This window comes from Mauremys mutica, chromosome 10, assembly GCF_020497125.1.
Source record: "Mauremys mutica isolate MM-2020 ecotype Southern chromosome 10, ASM2049712v1, whole genome shotgun sequence".
Taxonomy (NCBI): domain Eukaryota; kingdom Metazoa; phylum Chordata; order Testudines; family Geoemydidae; genus Mauremys; species Mauremys mutica.
Genome location: NC_059081.1, coordinates 84,357,927 through 84,378,560, shown reverse-complemented (window position 1 = coordinate 84,378,560; position 20,634 = coordinate 84,357,927). Strand labels below are relative to the sequence as shown.

The 20,634-nt window shown below is 46.9% G+C and overlaps 1 pseudogene; it reads left to right on the top strand.

Moving 5' to 3' along the window:
- Window positions 1-882: 882 nt before the first annotated feature.
- On the top strand, window positions 883-20,402 carry LOC123378318 (annotated as a pseudogene).
- Window positions 20,403-20,634: the final 232 nt, after the last annotated feature.

The window sequence follows — 20,634 nt, the reverse complement described above, 5'->3', positions numbered from 1 at the left end:
GCCTTGGGTGGCAGGCCAGTCCTCGCCCACAGACAACCTGCCAACCTGAAGCATATTCTCACCAGCAACTGCACACCGCACCATAGTAACTCTAGCTCAGGAACCAACCCATGCAACAAACCTCGATGCCAACTCTGCCCACATATCTACACCAGCAACACCATCACAGGACCTAACCAGATCAGCCACACCATCATCGGTTCATTCACCTGCACGTCCACCAATGTAATATATGCCATCATATGCCAGCAATGCCCCTCTGCTATGTACATCGGCCAAACTGGACAGTCTCTAAGGAAAAGGATAAATGGACACAAATCAGACATTAGGAATGGCAATATACAAAAACCTGTAGGAGAACACTTCAACCTCCCTTGCCACACAATAGCAGATCTTAAGGTGGCCATCCTACAGCAAAAAAACTTTAGGACCAGACTTCAAAGAGAAACTGCTGAGCTCCAGTTCATCTGCAAATTTAACACCTTCAGCTCAGGACTAAACAAAGACTGTGAATGGCTTGCCAATTACAGAACCAGTTTCTCCTCCCTTGGTTTTCACACCTCAGCTGCTGGAACAGGGCCTCATCCTCCCTGATTGATCTAACCTCGTTATCTCTAGCTTGCTTCTTGCTTGCTTATATATACACCTGCCCCTGGAAATTTCCACTGCTTGCATCCGAAGAAGTGGGTATTCACCCACGAAAGCTCATGCTGCAAAACGTCTGTTAGTCTATAAGGTGCCACAGGATTCTTTGCTGCTTCTACAGAACCAGACTAACACGGCTACCCCTCTGATCTTTAGAGTGTACGCAGCTAATCATCCGAGGGCCCTGGAGCGCACTGTCAATGCCTTTTGAACAGGGTTCTCTCTTCTTTGCAGAATATGGCCCCAAGAAGAACGCAGCAGGTGGCGGCGGGGCCATCCACGGAGCAAGCCTACATCTCCAAGGTGACAGGTTTCAGAGTAGCAGCTGTGTTAGTCTGTAACCGCAAAAAGAACAGGAATACTTGTGGCACCTTAAAGACTAACAAATTTATTTTAGCATGAGCTTTCGTGAACTACAGTTCACTTCTTCGGATGCATAGAATGGAACACACAGACAGGGGATATTTATACATACAGAGAACATGAAAAGGTGGAAGTATGCATAACAACAGGAAAAGTCTAATCAATTGAGATGAGCTATCATCAGCAGGAGGAAAAAAAACTTTTTGAAGTGATAATTAAGATGGCCCATAGAAGGTGTGAGGAGAACTTAACATAGGGAAATAGATTCAGTTAATGTAATGACCCAACCATTCCCAGTCTCTGTTTAGGCCAGTGTTAATTGTATCTAATTTGCATATTAATTCGAGTTCAGCAGTTTCTCTTTGGAGTCTGTTTTTGAAGTTTTTTTGTTGCAAAATTGCCACCTTCAAGTCTGTCACTGAGTGGTTAGAGAGGTTGAAGTGTTCTCCCACTGGTTTTTGAATGTTATGATTCCTGATGTCAGATTTGTGTCCATTTATTCTTTTGCGTAGAGACTGTCCGGTTTGGCCAATGTACATGGCAGAGGGGCATTGCTGGCACATGATGGCATATATCACGTTGATAGATGTGCAGGTGTACGAGCCCCTGATGGCGTGTCTGATGTGATTAGGTCCTATGATGGTGTCACTTGAATAGATATGTGGACAGAGCTGGCATCGGACTTTGTTGCAAGGATAGGTTCCTGGGTTAGTGTTTATGTTGTATGGTGTGCGGTTGCTGGTGAGTATTTGCTTCAGGCTGGGAGGCTATCTATAAGCGAGGACTGGCCTGTCTCCCAAGATCTGTGAGAGTGAGGGATCATCTTTAAGGATAGGTTGTAGATCTTTGATGATGCGCTGGAGAGGTTTTAGCTGGGGGCTGTAGGTGATGGCTAGTGGCGTTCTGTTATTTTCTTTTTTAGGCCTGTCCTGTAGTAGGTGGCTTCTGGATACTCTTCTGGCTCTGTCAATTTGTTTTTTCACTTCAGCAGGTGGGTATTGTAGTTTTAAGAATGCTTGATAGAGATCTTGTAGGTGTTTATCTCTGTCTGAGGGATTGGAGCAAATACGGTTGTATCTTAGAGCTTGGCTGTAGACAATGGATCGTGTGGTGTGTCCGGGATGGAAGCTGGAGGCATGTAAGTAAGTATAGCGGTCAGTGGGTTTCCAGTATAGGGTGGTATTTATGTGACCATCGCTTATCAGCACAGTAGTGTCTAGGAAATGGACCGCTTGTGTGGATTGGTCTAGGCTGAGGTTGATGGTGGGATGGAAATTGTTAAAATCACGGTGGAATTCCTCGAGGGCTTCTTTTCCATGAGTCCAGATGATGAAGATGTCATCAATGTAGCACAAGTAGAGTAGGGGCGTTAGGGAACGAGAGCTAAGGAAGCGTTGTTCTAAGTCAGCCATAAAGATGTTGGCATACTGAGGGGCCATGCGGGTACCCATAGCAGTGCCACTGACTTGAAGATATATATTGTCCCCAAATGTGAAATAGTTGTGGGTAAGGACAAAGTCACAAAGTTCAGCCACCAGGTTTGCCGTGATATTATCGGGGATACTGTTCCTGATGGCTTGTAGTCCATCTTTGTGTGGAATGTTAGTGTAGAGGGCTTCCACATCCATAGTGGCCAGAACGGTGTTTTCTGGAAGATCACCGATGGATTGTAGTTTCCTCAGGAAGTCAGTGGTGTCTCGAAGATAGCTGGGAGTGCTGGTAGCATAGGGCCTGAGGAGAGAGTCCACATAGCCAGACAATCCTGCTGTTAAGGTGCCAATGCTTGAGATGATGGGGCGTCCAGGATTTCCAGGTTTATGGATCTTGGGTAACAAATAGAATACACCTGGTCGGGGTTCTAGGCATGTGTCTGTACAGATCTGTTCCTGTGCTTTCTCAGGGAGTTTTTTGAGCAGATGGTGTAGTTTCTTTTGGTAATCATCAGTGGGATCAGAGGGTAATGGCTTGTAGAATGTGGAGTTAGAGAGCTGCCTAGCAGCCTCTTGTTCATAGAATCACCTCCAAGGTGGTTCAGCTGGGGAGCGCGGCCGTGGGAAAGTCAAGCACAGCCTTCCGCCGTGTGAAAAATGACATCAGGGAATCCGTGCCCACTGTGGGATGTGAGTGAGTGGCAGCAATGAACCAATCCTTTGGTGCAACACAAAGGGCCTGATCTGCGTCTCCCTTGTAGCAGGAGTGTCTCTGCTGAAGTCAGCGGAGCGACGCTAGCGTGAAGTTTGGTTTTGCTTACGCTCTCAGGCCCAGCAGAGAAGCAGCAGGACGTCACTCAGCAGGCAGGGTTAGGGGCTCCAGCTGGCAGCTCTGGCGGCTAACGGAACGTGACCCAACAGACCCCCAACGTTACAGCCCGTGAGCGCGGGGTTAGTTTGGTTTCTCAGCTCAGGCACAGGACTGACAACGGCGAGATCCGGAAAAGTCTGGTTAAGGTGGCGCAAGCTGTGCAGGCTGATGTGCCCATTTTAAAAGCTGGGCCTTGTCTGATGCTGCTTTTCAGAGCTGGATCTTTAGGCACCAACCTAAGAAGCACGTCTGAAAAAAGTTAGGCCTCAGCAACATCTCCTACTCCACCTACACCAGTGGCAAAGTGCCTTTGGAGTTCACTGGCAGGGAGGGTCAGGCCACAGGCAGGACACATTTCTCTGATGGGGTAGATTGGAGACAGGAAATCATGAACAGGGGACCAGCAACACAGCTGTGTTCATTGTGGAGTCAGAGTGACAGCTAGCGGGTCATTGCAGGTAGTGCAGCATTTAAATAGGTCACCTCAGCGGAGAGTTTTGGTCTACACCTGCAGTTCTGAGTAACCCAAGAGAGTGTTCACCATTTACTATTAAATGTTATAGATTTTCCCCTCTGCGTTCTCTCCGTGCTCTCCCCCTAGTCCTGGCTCTCCCAGCTGCCCCCACAGAAATACTACCAATCACACTGCATTATCTCTGGATGGGTGCCAGTCCCAGTCCCGGCGCTCACTGCGAAATTGCACCATGTTCTTACTCTCGCTGCAGAAACTGACACAGGCGCATCCTGGAATCCTAGGAACTGCGCTTCAGAGTCCGATCTAGTGGGTTTGTGTTGGAACCACCCCTTGTATAATTCCTGGGTGTCAGAAAAACAGACGTAACACTCTGTTCTGCCCTGTTTGTGACAGAGGACGTATGACAACGGAGCCTCCAACGGATGACATTTAAAAGGCTATCTTCCCAGACTCCCAGCAGCTCTGCCCATGATATCGCTCCAGTCACTCTAGTCAAAGCAGCCCATCTAGCCTCTCCAATGTGATCAGCAAACCTGCCTTTGACATTTTCCTGGTGTTTCAACAGAAACCCACTCACACTAGAACTAGGTGAAATTTCAGCTGAACATTTTTTTCTGAAACAGCTGCAGAGCCAGGGACACCACCACATTTTAGGAGTTCTTGGTAACAGTGTTCATGTAGCCAGGTTGGTCCCAGAATATTGAAGAGACAAGGGAGGTGTTTTATTGGACCAATTTCTGTTGGTCGAGAGGACTAGGGTGACCAGATGTCCCCATTTTATGGGGACAGTCCCAATATTTGGGGCTTTATCTTATCTAGGTGCCTGTTACCCTCCACCCCCATTCCGATTTTTCACACTTGCTGTCTGGTCACCCTAGAGGGGACAAGCTTTTGAGCTTTACAGAGCGCTTCAGGGTCTGGGTAGGAAGCGGAGTATTTAGCTGTAACACTCCGGTTCCTTCCTCAGACCTGAAGAAGAGCTCTGTGTAGCATGAAAGTGTGTCCCTTCCCAACAGAGGTTGGTCCGCGATAAGATCTTATCTCACCCACCTTGTAAATTCATGGTAGTTTCACTAAATCGTTAAAAAAAAACCTGGAAAAAAATCACGTTTCATTTTTTTTGTTTGAAATGACTTTCAAAAATTCCTTTAGTCTTATTTAAAAAAAAATTATTTAGAATGGTCAAAGTTAAAATAAATGTTTCATTTGACCCAGAATAAAATTTCTCTCGATGTAGAGTCAAAATCTTTGAAACATTTCATGTGGTGTTGGACTTGCAATCAATTTGGTTTTGACTTTTCAAATTGCCAACAACAAAACCAAACCACCATTATTCACCCAGTTCTGCTACGCGCTCCCATCATCAGAAGCAAAAACATTCATCTCAGTAGGCAACATTGGTGGAAAACATGGCCTTAGTTTTTATTGGAGATGTCAACACAGGGTCAGTTAAGTCTCTTTAGGAAGTTTTGCAAGCTTACAGACCCTGGTATGAGCTAGGGAGGCCATTGATGTTCATGGGACTGATCCCCATCTGTTAGATGTTGATTTCAACGGAGGCAAGGCCAATTTACATAAGCAAGGATCTGGCTCGGTGTCTTTACGTCAGAAATAGGCAGAAAGACCCTTTTCTTCCTGTTTTAAAGAAGGGCCCTTACCTTTGTCAGGAGAGTGGGGATGGAGGGCCCGAGGGGTCTCCCACGCTGCCACACAAACCAGGCAGTCACAGTGCATATACCAAGGAGTGTGGTGTCATTCGCCTACGTTACTTGGCACTCAGAGAAAGCTTCTGTCCCTCCCAGGGCTCTCTGGAGAGCTTTGGCTCTGTACTGCCCCCTCTACCTCAAGCCTGTGTATTTGTCAGATAATCTGGCCCTTAACAGATGGCTTCTGCCTGTCTACTGTGCACAGCCACACATTTGAGCTGCTATAGCACTTTCAGACCAAGGATCTTCAAACATTTTGCAGACATTTGCTGGCTTTCACAGCACTCCAGGAAGGTGGATTTTAATTAGACCCATTTTCCATCTGGGCAAGCTGAGACAGAAAGGTCATACAAATCAGTGTCTGGGAGATTGCAGTATTTCTGTTACAGCAGCACCCAACAGGGGCCAGGCACTGTACAGCTGGATTAGAACTCAAGACTCCTAATTCCCGCCCTGCCATCACATTTCCTCCAGCTAGACAGCTGCAAAACCAAAGCTTGCTAATGCCACCAATATTGATGGACTGAGCAAGAACCATTGTTCTCATTCCTCTTCCCCTCCCCATCTCCCAGCTACACCCTGCTGACGTGCATTGGTGTACTACCGGGCTGTTCTTGGGTAAGACCAGTTCACCAGCCTGTTTGTTACATTGCTTTTGGTGGGGGAGGGGATGTTTTAATTCTCTCTCTCTCATCCTCCCTCCCCCTGCAGCCCTTTCCAACCGAATCTCGACACCCATCTTTCACACAGATCACCGAGATGAAGGTTAACATTAATTAAGGTGCATGCTATGGCTTTCTCAAGGAGCTGTCCCATCTCTGTCGCTTCCAGGTTCTTTCTTCACCCAGCTGGTATGTTTAGAGACTGCCACGATCAAGCTTGTGATCTGGGACACTGCAGGACAGGAGAAGTACCATGGTGTTTGCCATCTTTATTACAGGGGGGCGAATGCTGCCCTTCTTGTATAGGACATGGCCAGAAAGGTAAGAGCAGCGATGGCTTGTTCTCCTGCCTCTCTCCTCCAGAAGGGTTTGTCTTTATCTTTCTAAAATATCCCAACTGAATCTTGATCATGCAGCCACGCCGCTGGTAGGCTGCAATAGTTCTAGTGTAGGGTCGCTTCCCAATACGTCTCCAGACATTTCAACCAAGACTGCTTTTTCCTGCGCACATCCCGTAAGGGCTACACATCATGGGCAGGTTTATCCTTCTCTTCTGGTAAAGATGGGTGAAGACATGCAAGGAACTGGTACAGACATTTCACTTACAGTGGACAATAAATGCTCACGTTTTCCCCGTAAAAGCCAAGATTTCTCTGTCTACCCCTGCCTCCCAGCCCAGTCCAGCTCACCAGCCAAGTAGGTAATGAGGGAGCATCACTAAGTGCTCTTTGTTCCCCTACCCTCATGTAACCCCACACCTGTGTTGGAAAATTATAGTGCTAATGAAGCCTTTCCGTATTAGGCCTGAGTAAACCAAAGTTATGTTATGCTTGTCCAAACTGTGTTGGAAAGCTTACAGAACTCATTAGACTGAAAGCCGTGTATCTACCTAAGTCAGCTATTTCGCTTATCAGTTTTGTTTGGCTCCCCAAGTGTATGCAGCTGCGTTCACATGTATGCATCCAAAGTATCTAGTACAAAGGGTCAACGGATGTATCTTGTGTCCCCTTCAGAATGACAAATGTATCCTGAACAGATGTATCTTGTAGCCCCCACAAAATGATATATGTATCCTGCGTATCCAATTATCCCCTAATAGATGCATGTACAGGTTCTACAGGTCAACCAAATGACGTAGACAAACGTAGGCTAAGTTGTTTGTTTCGGGGTATAAAGGTAGGCCCATCTGGCCATGTAAGGTGTGTCTCTTTCTCTGGCACTAGCCGAGAGGAACACCCGCTCAGCTGACCGATCAATAAAGGGTGTGGTACTTGTCTTCCTGTCTCCGTGCCTCCTTGGTGTAATTAGGTAAGCTCCAGGGGGAAGCGAGCCCTTTTGGCTAACAAATGGCGACTCCACGCCGGGACTTCTCTCCCTGTTGGGGGCGCTGACCGGCGGCCGAGGACGGCTCAGGAGAGTGGCCACCTTGAGCTATTGGTTTGCTCAAGCTCCGGGTCGCCGCAATCGGCCGGGACGGCTACGCCCCCTCCATAGAGAACTCCAAACGACACGGAGGCAAGACAGTACCAGAAGAGGGAGTCCACCTGCCAGACGTGGCCACTCCGGGCGTGGTAAGTGCGTTACCTCCTGGGTTTGAGGATTAACGCCCCCGAAGAGTGAGGGTTGGGACCTTGGGCCCCTAATGGTAAAGGAACCCACAAATAGGAAGGTGAGTGTGGGTAAAAGCTTTCTGGTTAAGGTACCTAGGTTCAGACATGGCTAATGAATAATTCCATTAACTCCATGAGTCCGTGGGCCGTGCTGAACAATTACTGGGACTTAGAGCAGCCCCAGGGCTGGCTTTTCTTTTTGGTAGGGGTACTTTTGTTTCTTGTTCTATTGGTATGCTGGAAGCCAAAACTGTAATCGGGTCTAGGAGCGTGTGAACCCATCTTCTCTTCCCCCCCCTTCTTTTCCGTGTGGGTAAGGGACAGTCTAAACATTCCACCTCACCCCCTAAGGGTACCCCAGCATATTATATGTACGTACATTATGGTTCTAAAACCTGCAGGTATTTAGAGAATTGGAATCTTTATACGCGTGAAGATCCATCTAAACAATGCCCATTAAAAGGTACCTTTAATCTAGATAAGATCATATATCTCAGAGGAGCTTTTAATCACCAAAGAAAAGCCTCTGACACAGTGTGAGCAATTTGTCTAGAAACGGGTTAATTTAAAACTCAGCTTCGCCCAGAGATAAAAAGAGAAAGTTGTTTTATGCTCAAGGTCAAGCAAACCAAAGGCAGTACAAGTTACAGAACTGAGATTACATTTGCAAAGCTTAACTGTTTGGTGAGATCCAACAGTCTGACTTTGTGACGGATGCCGGTGCTGGTGTGGCTTGGTGACACTGGAGAAGCCAGAGGTAGCTGACCTGGACTAGAATCTCTGAAAGAGACACCGCAGGAGATTCCAGGGTGTAAAAGAACAGCCTTCCCAAGAGCGGAAGCATGTTGGAAATTCTGAACAAGCTGTATACAGGATAATCTCCCGTCCACCTATTCCCCTTTTCTGAATGTTATATACAGACGTGGCCAGTCTGGATATGTGTAAGTATGGGGCATTCGTATTTTTTATGAGTGATGTGGAAGCATTCCCAACACTCTCCATTGTTGTTTTATCATTTTAATGAAGCTTTAAAATTTGGTTATATGGTGTATTTTCTCTATCCTCCTGCAACGTCCTGCAGTGTCAGTTTGATCACCTGACATGAGGCATAAATTGGTAACAGAAATTTGTCACAGTTTGGTGAGCAATAGAGAATGGGGGAACCCTGTAGAATTTACACCATCTATTTGTTTTACCCTTGTTGTTTTATGTTTGTTTTATTTGGTTCTGTTGGTGTTATATGTTGAGGATTGCATAATTAAAGGTGTGCCCATTCTCAGCTGCAGTAAGTCTGAGAACTGGAGAAGGGTTTAGCATTCCTCTCTCCACCCTGGTTGACCAGGAAGGGTGGCAGGTGAATCTACCCCCAGTTGTAGCAGGACTGGGCAATAGAGTAGTTGGAGAAAAGGAAAAAAATGTGTATTTGATAACTGGAATTAAGCAATTAAGAGCATAGATCATGAACCAGGCAGCAACTCAAACCTGCGCCAGGCCAAGTTGCAGGCCTTGAGACAGGACTTCCAGTTATAAAAGGAAGCCCTGGCTAAGCAAGTACCAGTCCTTTAGGGACTTGTTAAAATTTAACCATTTGTGCTCAGCATACGCCGTAACAGCAGTGTGTTTGCTACAAGAGGCAATTAAATAGTTAACGCCAGTGGGCCATGCGTTTTGCCCAGGTGGCAAGCCTCACGAGGGAGGACTCGGGTCGTCTTGTGAATAAAATGTTTTAGGAAAAAAAACCAGAAGGGTGGGGGCAGAAGCCCATGAAAGAAACGGTTCAGCGCAAAAAAAAAAAAAAAAAAAAAAAAAAGGATCGGGCCCAGGCGGGCAGGCAACAGACAGAGAGCTTGGAGAACTGGTTGGAAACTTTTGAGGGTCTCGTGGAAGGAAGAAGTAAGTGAGTGTAAGCATGGGGATTTCAAATACTCAGGAGGATATTTGGAATGGCGATTTGAATTGGTAAGTGGCTGTTGGGAGCCAAGCAAGTGATATAAGGAAAGAGCAAGTGATTTGAAGGAGAGTGAAAAGTTAACTCTGTAGTTGCTGGAGGGAATAGTAGTTGAACTTTGTAAAAATGCTAAAGAGAAAAGTTCTTGGTGTTTTTTTTTTAAATGTTTGTAAATAAATTCAGGCAAAGAAATTATTAGATTGCAATCATTTGGCTATGAACAATTTTGTTGAATTAGCTGAAGAATGTATACAGTGCTATGTAAATGAAAATTTATTAGGCTCTAAGGCACTATAAGTGGTGATGTTTTCTTTCAGTGTTTAAAAGCAGGAGTTAAAAGTAAAAAGCAAGCCAGAAAGCATCTGTATTAATGCAAATTATCTAACTGATAAGGTAGAGGCCACTGAAATCTGGGCTGTCTATGAAACACATATAAGACAATATGGGGTAATTCCCTTGTTTTGCCTGAAATCAACAAGGGTATTTGTATATTTTAAGCAATAATTGACTGCCCAGAAGGGGTAGACCTCTGTTTTGGTCTTTCAGATAATCAAAGAAAACTAATGCCAGCTGAACAGCATTCAACGTATCGTGATTTACTGGCAGAGTAAAAATTAAGTTTTGTGTTCTATGTTCTGTCTTGTGGTGTTTGTCTTGTAGCCAAATTGTTGTGATTAATATTTTCATGGGATGGTCTGGTTTGAAATAAAGCAGAAGGCTTGAATTGAAATGCAGATATTTGTTTTGTTCAACTTAAAATACAAAGTGTTTGGATACATCAGAAAAATGTGATCTATTAAAGTCTAATATATTTTCTTAAGTAAGAGAAAGAAACTACATTGGCCAAATCTTTTAATTGAAAATTGTTGTTAAAATTTGCATACTAACAGTCTTTGGAAGCGAGGACATGAAAAGTTAACCCACTCCCCATATTGTGCATGGCATCCTTCTGGCTACCTCAAACTTCTAGCCAGAGGGCTGGGGATGGTGGGAAGCTATTGAACTAGAGGTTGTATTAAATAAACTCATCAAAGTGGGTGTGCTTGTCCTGGCTTGTTGTTCCAAAGCTCTGTAATAAGGTTATGTTAGTAGAAGGGTATATGTGGCATACATTAAATAATAAGACTAATGTACTGTATAACAGCAATGTGTATGTGTTCATTGTTAACAAAAGGTGTATAAGTAAAAAAGTAAAAGTTTCCTTTGTAGGTTAAAAAAAAAAAAAAAAAAGAAGCCAAAAAGGGGAAAAGGAAAAAGAACGAGTTAACTGAGAAAAACTTTAACTAGCAAGCTCAGTCCAAAAAAAAAAAAAAAAAAAAAAAAAAAGAGATACACTGACTTCGTTCAAGGACACTTGGCTAACAACCAGAAAAGGGGGGCTGTACAATCTGCAAAGACACTAATGCAATGTGTTAGGTTTCCTTTTTACACAGGTAAAGACGCACTACCCGAAGACCCTAGCAGCCCTGCCACTCCATGGAACCTGGAGACCGGATCAATGTACAGGTCCACCAACAAAAGACTGCTTTGGCTCCACGCTGGAAAGGCCCTTATTGAGTCCTGCTGATTACCAACACCGCTGTGAAATGCCAAAGACTGATTGCTTGGACCCATGATTCTCACTGCAAAAAGACCCGTCCACATCAGGAGAACTCTCCTATATGATTAGCCTATTCTTTCTTCTAGTTCAACTGTGCTTCTGGACAGCAGGGAAAAAGGACAAGGTGACGTGCTAGCTAACCTCTCCCTTGTCCGCTGACAGACCTACTGTGCCTTTGAACTTTTCTAGAAGAATCAAAAACCATTACAGGCTGGTGTATTCCTAATCCCTCCCCTGTAGAATGCTGAACTACAACTGTTTGGGGAAAGAAGAAAAAAAACACTCACTCCACTGACATTGCCAAAGTCCAGGAATTCCTGACTAAAAAGGACATTGAGAACTGACCCTGGTGAAGAAACCCGAGGAATTATACACTGGCAGAAAAAAACTTGTGGGACCCATGTTTGGGAATGTGGAATTAATTGGATTTTGGGGTTTATTCTACAGGCTGCGCCCTGTGTTTTGGATAAATCCTTTAGTATGTATTGCCCTTCCTAATTGGATTTTAAATGACATTGTCTTTATCCAGTTTTCAGATCACTTTTACATACCCAGATTGCTCACAAGGGGCTGCCATTAGCTTAGCACAACAAAGAGCCTGGGTTATTTCCTCTGGAGAAAGGGGAATTGACCAGATCCCTGTGGGCTGGGGCCAATAGTGTTGCAGTCATCTGAATTATTTTTCAAAGCCAAGAATATGCTAAGAAATTGGGCCAACTAAAAAAGGCCACTAGCCTTATTTTTGAAGCTCAGCTATCTTAAGTATAGGCTGGAGTTGGTAAGTTACATGTCATTTCCACCCTTAGTTCTATAACCCAGAAGTTACTGACAGAGATGGTATTGAATATCACTGAGGCTGGGAAGGCATTGCAGTGGGATCTAGTATGTTTAGAAATCCAGGATTTCCTGAATGACCAGCTGATGGCCATTTGGAGTAATCTTGAGCACCAGACTTGGCCCACTGCCCTTACAGACACATCTGAAGTACCATCTGATCTGTGGTCATGGAAACATATTTGGACACTTTCTGGATGAAAGTGTGTACATTTACAGTGCTCCTTCCAAGCATATGAACCGGTTAGGGTGGGTGTGGCTACCACATACCGAATCCTGCCAGGTCCATGGGGAGGATGCATATGGGACTAAATTATTCACCGAGGCATCTGGGAAATTAAACCATTGAGTATGCCTACCTGAGTTATAGTCAGTGCCCCGATCCCTTAGTTGTTAAATGAACAAGGTTCCACTCTTTTGTCCATGCATTCATTCCTGGGTTGGGGGTGACTAAGCTTAAAAGAGCAGTTGTAAATATTTCTGCAGAGCTTCATTGCTTTTTGGCCTCAAAGTGTGAGAAAACTCAGCCAAAAGGTTTGGTGAGTATTCTCAAAGGGGGGAGTTGTTGGAAAATTATAGTGCTAATGAAGCCTTTCCGTATTAGGCCTGAGTAAACCAAAGTTATGTTATGCTTGTCCAAACTGTGTTGGAAAGCTTACAGAACTCATTAGACTGAAAGCCGTGTATCTACCTAAGTCAGCTATTTCGCTTATCAGTTTTGTTTGGCTCCCCAAGTGTATGCAGCTGCGTTCACATGTATGCATCCAAAGTATCTAGTACAAAGGGTCAACGGATGTATCTTGTGTCCCCTTCAGAATGACAAATGTATCCTCAACAGATGTATCTTGTAGCCCCCACAAAATGATATATGTATCCTGCGTATCCAATTATCCCCTAATAGATGCATGTACAGGTTCTACAGGTCAACCAAATGACGTAGACAAACGTAGGCTAAGTTGTTTGTTTCGGGGTATAAAGGTAGGCCCATCTGGCCATGTAAGGTGTGTCTCTTTCTCTGGCACTAGCCGAGAGGAACACCCGCTCAGCTGACCGATCAATAAAGGGTGTGGTACTTGTCTTCCTGTCTCCGTGCCTCCTTGGTGTAATTAGGTAAGCTCCAGGGGGAAACGAGCCCTTTTGGCTAACACCTGGGTGTGGCGTCCTGTCCCATCTAGTGGCACTGACACCACTTAGAGCAGGGGTAGGCAACCTATGGCACGGGTGCCGAAGGTGGCACGCAAGCTGATTTTCAGTGGCACTCACACTGCCCGGGTCCTGGCCACCGGTCCGGGGGGCCCTGCATTTTAATTTAATTTTAAATGAAGCTTCTTAAACATTTTAAAAACCTTATTTACTTTACAGACAACAATAGTTTACTTTATATATTATAGACTTATAGAAAGAGACCTTCTAAAAACATTAAAAGGTGTGACTGGCACGCAAAACCTTAACTTAGAGTGAATAAATGAAGGCTCGGCACAGCACTTCTGAAAGGTTGCCAAGCCCTGACTTAGAGAGAGATAAAATGAGTTACACTAATGTCTGTTTCTGATGGACTGTTCCAGGGGGACATGTCGCATGATCTCCCACTCCGTTATGCATGTCTTTTCCCTTTTACTGGTAATACGCAACTGTAAACGGGTCGACTCACCCCTGCGGCGCCTCCTACTGGTTGCTCTGCGAATTAGATCAGTCCAGCCCTGGAGCACCCTCTGCAGGCTGGTGATCCACCTGTTCATAGGCCCCCGTGTCCCTCCCTGGACCCGGTGCCCTTCTACATGGGGTGCTGCCGCCTAGCAGCAACCCCTTTCACTCTGGGTCTCCCTTTCTCTCTCAGGGAACCCCCACCCTCTATCCCTACCTTGCCTCCGTTTTTGGCTACTGCCAGTCATTGTCTAGCCCCCCACTCTGGGGCAGACTGCAGTATCAGCCTACTCATCACTGGCAAGGAGGGTTTGGACCTGCTGCCTTGGCCTACCCCTGGGCCGCCCTCTGCAACCCCCAGTACCTATTGGCCCACTGCTAGGCCGCAGCCTGGGGCTTTCCAGGCCAGAGCTCCCCAGCTCCTTAGCCTGTCCCCAGCCCTGCTTCACTCAGGTACCTGGTCTCTATTTCCCAGCAGCTAGGCCCATCTCTCTCTATAGCCAGAGAGAGACTGTCTGGCTTCTGGCTTCCCTGCCTTGTTATAAGGCCCTGTTGCTCTGTTTGGGGCGTGGCCCCCAGCTGCAGCCACTTCCCCAATCAGCCCAGCTTGAGAGTAGCAGCTCTCAAGCCCTGCCAAGCTGCTTTTAAACCCCTTAAAAACCCCAGAGCAGGGAATCCACCCTGCTACAGCAACACACAGGAACCGCAACACCGAGGGCCATATGTCTGTATTACTGCCATGGTAGTTACAGAAGGAGGAGACCATCGGCTGCTGATGAGTAACATCTCACAGTAACAGAGCTTTATTGAAGAGGTAGACCAAGCTTCTAAGAATCCTGCCCCATCACAAGAGAGCCCAATCGCCTCAGCCCATCACGTGCAGGCTGGTCTATGACCCACTGGGGATCCATGGTGGTTGGGTCATGTCTGATGGAGGAGAAGTCATCCTTGGCTTTGGGGAAGCAAGTATATTTAGAGCTGGTTCCATGCTGAGTAGTGCTCCTAGCATCACTATCTGTCAAGCCCATAACCCATTTGTTTCTACCATTTTTACCCCTCACCTGTCAATCTCCTTTGGGCCATGTGACAGCTGCTGAGTATCTGTTGGTTTAATGTCGGTGTGTGTGTGTGTCTCTCTCACACCTTTCCAGGCAACTTTTGCGAGAGCAAAGCCATGGTTGAGGGAATTAGAGAAGGAATTTCTTCCCAATGAGCTCGTGATTGTTTTAGTCGGCAATAAGATAGATCTTGCTGCTCAGCGGGAATTCATCTTTGAGGTGAGTGCACTGCAGTAAAATCTCAGCATTTGGCAGATTCTCTCTTCCAAAAACACCACGGCAGCGTGTTCCCCAAGTGCTGCACTTCAGGCTTTCACACTGAACAGTTTATAAGTAAATGTTTACGTGAACGCCATTCTCCTAGCAGTGAGCAATATAGCAAGGCCCCACTGGCTGCCAGCGATGTTAGAGGTCATAAATCCCATTTTGCCATCTGTTTCAGCTGCTAACTTTCTTGGATCTTAGAGACTTTTCTGAGCTTTGGTGGGTTTGTTCAGAGGGTTCACAGTGTGCATCGGTAGGTTTCCATGTCAGACAGAATGTTCCCAGATGTTGCTTCAAACCTTGCCATCGACGAGTCGATGCAGAGAAAAAAACATAGCTGCTTTGAATTATATTAAAAAAATTCAGCAGCCTCACTAGAAGCTGATGCTGCATCACTGACCACCAAGTTCAATGAATGAGAACTGCATGGGACAAAAGAAGCTCGAGGGTTTAACTCTCGGATCCGTGTCTGCACTCCTCTGTTCTTTCCTCTCACGTTGGCACCATGATCGTAGCCCTGACCTCTCATGTCAGCTATCGCAATTCCTGTATCTTCCAGCTTTTTAAGAAGCACATTTGTCATACCAACTCCTGTAGTATCATCAATGTCAATAAATTCTAGAAAATGCTCTCTGACAGTCACCATTGCAAGGACATTTTCACTAGGTTCTTCTCTTGTCACAAAATGCACCATTAAAGTCATTTATTGCATATGGCTGATGTTAGGTGTTCAGCCCAGAAGTCAACTGCTGCAAATGGACCATTTTGAGTACCACTACAAATTCTTTTTCCCCTCTCCTGCCAGTAAAGGCTCACCTTAACTGATCACTCTCATTCGAGTGTGTATGGTAACACCCATTGTTTCAGGTTCTCTGTGTATATATCGCTTCCTCTTGTATTTTCCACTGCATGCATCCGACGAAGTGGGCTGTAGCCCACGAAAGCTTATGCTCAAATCAATGTGTTAGTCTCCAAGGTGCCACAAGTCCTCCTGTTCTTTTTAGTAATATCTTGCTGACTTCAAATCTGCCACAATGTTCTGTTTGATTTTTGTTACCAGTAACTATATGATCTCATTTTGAATGGTTTTTCCAAGGTAGTGGTGTGTGTACATTTCTTGAGTGGTGACTCTTCTTAGATGCTCCTGGAGTACAGCATCAAACTCAGCCATCAGCGCCACAGTTTTAAGGAAGTTTCCATTGTTTGGCCCAGACAGCTGATCTGAAGTGCTAGGTTTTGGGTAGGAAGCATTTTCAGAACATTTTGCCAGTACAGAGACTCTGATGCAATATTCTCTTGATGCTGATCATCTAGGGTGGCCTTTAACCTTAGTCCCATCTCAACTTCTTTCCACCTATGCAATGCTCTCTGGTGATTTGCTGCCTTCTCATGGCATGCCAGATTTCTTGCCAGATTTTTCTAGTCCTTTGTTCCTGTAGCACCCAATGTGGCTGGAACATTAGACTGGAAGAGTTTGCAACAAAAACAGTATGCAGCATTCTGGGTTTCTGAGTACATAAGCTGTGGCCTCTCCACTTTGTCACCATTGGGGTTTTCATGCCAGTAATGTGTTGGATGGAAACTTCTATTTTCATTGTCTTTGGGGAACATGAAGTTTCACTTGCTGTGGCCCACGCAGAACAAGGAAGTCCCTCAGGCTACTGCTCAAGTGGGTCCACAGTCCTGGATCATCTAGACTTAAGGAAGATATCAGCATCTTAAGGGCCTAACTGGCTCCTATTATGTCAGGTGACTGCCTGTTCTCCTCAAGTGGGTTCAGGGAAGCAGCAGGAAACAGGAAGCTCCCTAAGAAGCTGGTGTGAATCAGTCCAGGCTCCTGGGGGTGCTGGAGAGGTACATAAGAGGCGCCTCCTCCTCTCTCTCCCTGCAGCTCCTGCTGCTTTCTGTTATTCTCGCTCACCTTTTCTCCTGCCTCCTGTTATGTCTCTTGTGCCCTCCTTCCTCCAGCACAGCCCTCCACCAGCTCTGTGCATCTAGAGCAGGGAGAATACATATGCACCGGAACCAGACACATTTTCTACACTCTGAGTCCTAGTGGTGCCCGCCCACAGTCTGGCACCTGAGGCTGCCACCTCAGTTTGCCTCATGGTAAGGCCAGCCCTGGGAATGAATATCTGTGATTTCAGCTACAGAGTTGTTAGAAACATTTCACAGTGACGGTGCAATGTGGTGTTAAATTTCAAATGACATATTCCACATCACCTTTTAAATAAGTATCACTCACCACACTGGTGAGTGTGTCATGCCCGACAAGAGTCGCTGACACAGAGTAACAAACCACTAGTGGGCCTCTGTGTCAAACATGGGTAGGTCTTCAGTGCCGTTAACCCCCCACCCATCCACACACAAACCCACCCACTTTGCAGTGAGGGGGCAGAATAAACGATTCCAGTGCTGATAGGCCTCCAGTGTCTTCCCACAATTCCCCTGGTTCGCCCAGAAGGAGAGTGCGTGGAGTTCTCCCACAATCCCCTGGGAAGGAATTAGAGTGGTTCAGCGTACTGCAGCAGACAGAACCACGGGCTGTGCCTCCAGAAGCCAGAGCAACACGAACGGGAGTGCGCAGCACCAGTGGGGACACAATTTGGGAGGGAGTTGCCATGTGGCTGCTGCCAGCCAGGCTAGGCCAACTTGGGTGCCAGTCACCCGAGCTAGCGCTTTGAAGACATAGAAGGGTGAAATACAGCTATAGCCGCAGGCTGTGTGTCAGCTGGACACGTGATCAATAGCACGTGCCCTTGCCTAGCACCATTTGATCATGCAGACAAAGGTTGTTGTGATGCCTCTTCTCCAGGGCTCTGGTGGGGGTTAGGACTGGCTGGAAAACAAGACTTCCATTGTGTGAGAAATAGAGGCACCAGGCAGAGCAGGGATTCAAACCTGGGCCTCCCACACCCCCAGGGATCGCGCTACGCACAGAGCTGTGGCTAGTCTGGGCTGGGGGGAGGGGGAGAAATGGGTTCTCATCCCAACGCCAGCCTGGGCTTGAAGAACGTTCTTGAGCAAAGTTGTGGAAACGTGCGTGTTTGGCTTAACAACACGTTTCTGCTTTGCCACACCAGCATTTTCCAATAGAAACACGTTGGCAAAGAATCCCTGACCAGCTCTAGCGGAGAGAGGAGCAGGGTGAGCAGGGGGCAGGGAGGCTGCGCGCAGTAGCCTTATCTGCCAACTTCCTGACTTGTGGGCTTTAAATCTCAGCCCAGGAGAGCCTGTTAGTGCATCTATGGTTGCAGTTGTGCCCCTGCTTTGACCCGGTGGTATTAATGTGTTAACTCCTTTCTCCTCATCCCCCCCCACCACTTTGGACAAGATCTCGCTCTGAATATCCAAACCAAGCCGTCTGCAAGGCTAGTGCATCCAAACCCGGTGAGCCAGGGAGTTTGAACAGGGTCCAGTCAGAGAGCGGCTGCAATGCCTTGAGCTGTGCAAGAGAGAAAACAAGCGTTGCCTAAACAGTTCGGCTGCAACCGTGTGCCTGGAACAGAAGGAGCGTGAGCTGGGGAAATAGGAAGCTTTAGGCTTCGCAGCAGAATCTGCTGGAATCCAACGGTGGCTCTATCACCGGACACGCTGCTCTTCAGAAAGGTGGGGAACTAAAGTCAGTGTAAACTAAGAGCTTGTCTGCACGAGTGGGGGTGCAAGGTCTAGGGTGCACTTGTGTGTTGTGCACTAACTGGCCCATAAGGACCTGCTGGCACGCACGGAGAGTTCCCTAGTGTGCGTCACTGCAGCACGCACAGGCCTGTTAGTGCACAACACACTGGAATGTGTCCCACTCCAGTGCAGACTAATGCACCATGCAGATGAGTTCTGAGCCTTAAGGCTCCTTGTACATCATTAGTCTGACAGTGCAAGCGCTGGAGCTAACGACGTGGTACGAGGCCTTAAGGCAGTTTGTAGCATCCGGCTTGGAGATTTGTTCCAGAGCCACCCTTGCAAATAGCTGGAGATTTCTGCATGCTCCTCTTCCTACTTCTCAGCCACTAGTCAGGAGAACCGCAACTTGCCCTGCTACACTAGTGTTTGTGTCCATTCCGAGCTCGCTTCTCCAGGTTGGCATCATGCAGCCGTGTCCACACTGGGCAGGGCCCTGTCACACCTGCGGTGTCTAATCATACAGGGAGGAGCTGTGCCTCCCTGCCAGGCCTAAGGACAAGAGCCAATACCTTGTAAAAGGAGCCCTTATTTCCACCACTTTCCAAGACATTTCCCAAGCTGGATGTGATTACCGTGCAGAACACACCTACGTCTACTTTGAAATAACCCTGTTTTTGTACCTTCCCCACCCAACTAGGAGGCGGAGGAGTTTGCAAAGAGTGAAAGCTTAATCTACATGGAAACGTCGGCAAAATCCAACCACCAAGTGACCGAGGTGCTTATGGCCATAGGTCAGTTCCAAGTGAGAAGCCGCTGGACAGGTAACAGCACTGGAGAGGTCTGTGCCAGCTCTTTGCCTTGTGAGCGATAGCACTGCACCGCTTGTCTCCTCCCAGTTGCTCAGGGGCAATTAGGGTTGAGTCACTTGACCTGAAGAGGTCCAGGAACTGGAAAGTCTTTACTGTGACTGCAGCAGTGCCTTGCCTCTAGGCCTAGACAAGAGGTGACGGGTACACTCTGGCCTGTCAAGCCTCACAGCTGCCAAGAGCGAGCGAGACAGACCCAGAGCAGTGGCTTCCCCATTGCAAACACAGACAGGCTGCCCCCCTGCTGCCCCCCTCCCCAACTTCTGAGACAAGCAAACTTCTGGAGTGGTTCTGCCTTTGCCGCCGGGGTGAGGGTGGAACCTGCTGAGCGCTGAATGGGGAGGAGGTTCACCCCCCCTTTGGAACACCAGTCACTGGCCCTAGCAATGGGGAAGTGGGAATTTCTCCCCACTGCCCAGATTCCTCACTGTCACTCCCAGAGGATCTCTTCTCTCCGAGACCCATTCCCCTTGGCCCCAGTTATGATCCCCAGACAAACCAAGCCATGTTGCCTTCATCCCTCAGGCCAGAGATCAGAGGCCTCACCCAGGCTGCAAAACAAGATCCCTGCATCCTTCTTCCTTAGGGGGTAGAATAAAGCCCTCGAACCGGCTAGGACAGTGGCTCTCAACCTTTCCAGATTACTGTCCCCCTTTCAGGAGCCTGATTTGTCTTGCGTACCCCAAGTTTCACCTCGCTTAAAAACTACTTGCTTGCAAAATCAAATATACAGCTGTGTCGCAGCACACGACTACTAAAAACTGCTTACTTTCTCTTTTACCATCATTAATTAGAATATAAATATTGTACTTACATTTCAGTGTATAGTGCACAGAGCAGCATAAACAAGTCATTGTCTGTATAAAATTGGAGTTTGTACTGACTTAGCTACTGCTTTTTAATGTGGCCTGTTGGAAATCTAGGCAAATATCTAGATGAGCTGATGTACCCCCTGGAAGAGCTCTGCATATCCCTGGTTGAGAACCACGGGGCTAGGCAACAGAGCCAGAGGCTCAGCTAGACTGAGTCAGCCTCGC